We start from the raw sequence: 1,415 nt of genomic DNA, 5'->3' as shown, positions 1-1,415 counted from the left end.
ACTAATCTTAATCCAGAAGTTGTGCTTTGATTTTAAGTGCGAATTAAATGTTATCTTATATTAAGATAACCTCAAATGGTAATAATCTCGTAAAGAATAGATGGCAAATATGAAATCATTTGTGGCCGCCATAAACGTGTTCATAAATCCTCGCCCAGAATATTACACAAGCAATTGAAGAACAAATTCTATCTTTATTCTTTTTTCGGGGGAATTAATAATCCTTTTATTGTTGACGCTTTATATTATACAAACTCCAATTTTCTGATATTCTACATGAAAGAAAATGAAACGCCCAACTAAAAAAAGAAAAGGAAAAAAAAATTCTCCAAACTTTGCCTTCTTTCCCGTCCCTTTGTGTGTATGTGACTTGCAATACGTTTAGTGAGGACTGATTGCCTTTGCGTGTTGGAAATTGTTGCTTTGATGTTTTTTTATATGTAAAATATATAGTTTATAACCGCTGATTTCAATTCGTTTTTCGCAATGCACACACGTACACATTCATTGATTACGGATATGGTAGTGGTGCCCGACTGCTGCCTTGTAGTTCAGTCTGTGTATGGTCGATGGTTTGGAGATCTCACTCCTTACGATACAATCCATTGCCATTTGGTATCTGTGAGATGAGAAGGCTTCGGGAGTCAATCCTTAGGCAGTTCGATGTCGTTTGTGACCTCGTCCTGGCAACTCCAACAACGCCGTTAGTGCCAAACCTTACCGATCATTGCTGTTCCTTTGGATCCATCAGAGATCCAAAGAAAGAATGGGAGGCTGCTGCATAGGTAACAGCTTGCTCCTCACGTTCTTTCACCCAGGCATTGACACTGACCTTGCCTTCTTAGTCCATTTACGTTGCTTTACTTCCGACCGTGTGGCCTAACGGATAAGGCGTCGGACTTCGGATCCGAAGATTGCAGGTTCGAGTCCTGTCACTGTCGCTTTTGCTTCATATTCTTACCTTTGCGTATATTTGGCCACTAGATAAATACAGAACCAAGTCTTCGTTGACAATATCTATAATAAAAGAATGAAGTAAACTCCCAGAACCCGTTGGTAAATGTTTAAAGTACTTACTGATCATATAAATCACAACAGTTTATGAATATAATACTTAGCATTTTTTTCTGGAAATTATAGGAAAAAGAGAAAGGAGGGGGAGGCAAGGAGGGAACGGGAAGAAAATGAGGGGCACATGAGGGAGAGTAAAAACGAGATGGAAATTATTTTTAAAATTATTTTAAAAATGGTAGTAAAAGACTGCGTGAGAAACATTGAGGAAAACTGAGGAAGGAAGAGGAAAGACGGAGGAAAGAAGATGGGAGAGAGGGAAGAGAAGAGACGGAGGAAAGGAGAGGAAGGGAAGAGAGGGCAGAGGAGAAGAGAGGGAAGAAAGGAGATGGGAGAGAAGAGGA

The 1,415-nt window shown here is 39.6% G+C and overlaps 1 non-coding gene across 1 annotated transcript; it reads left to right on the top strand.

Moving 5' to 3' along the window:
• Positions 1 to 868: 868 nt before the first annotated feature.
• Positions 869 to 941, top strand: Trnar-ucg. The gene has a single exon. It is a non-coding gene; the product is annotated as a tRNA-Arg (tRNA).
• Positions 942 to 1,415: the final 474 nt, after the last annotated feature.

Source organism: Penaeus monodon, chromosome 26 (assembly GCF_015228065.2).
Source record: "Penaeus monodon isolate SGIC_2016 chromosome 26, NSTDA_Pmon_1, whole genome shotgun sequence".
In the NCBI taxonomy this organism is placed as follows: domain Eukaryota; kingdom Metazoa; phylum Arthropoda; class Malacostraca; order Decapoda; family Penaeidae; genus Penaeus; species Penaeus monodon.
This window is presented reverse-complemented; position numbering and strand designations above follow the sequence as displayed.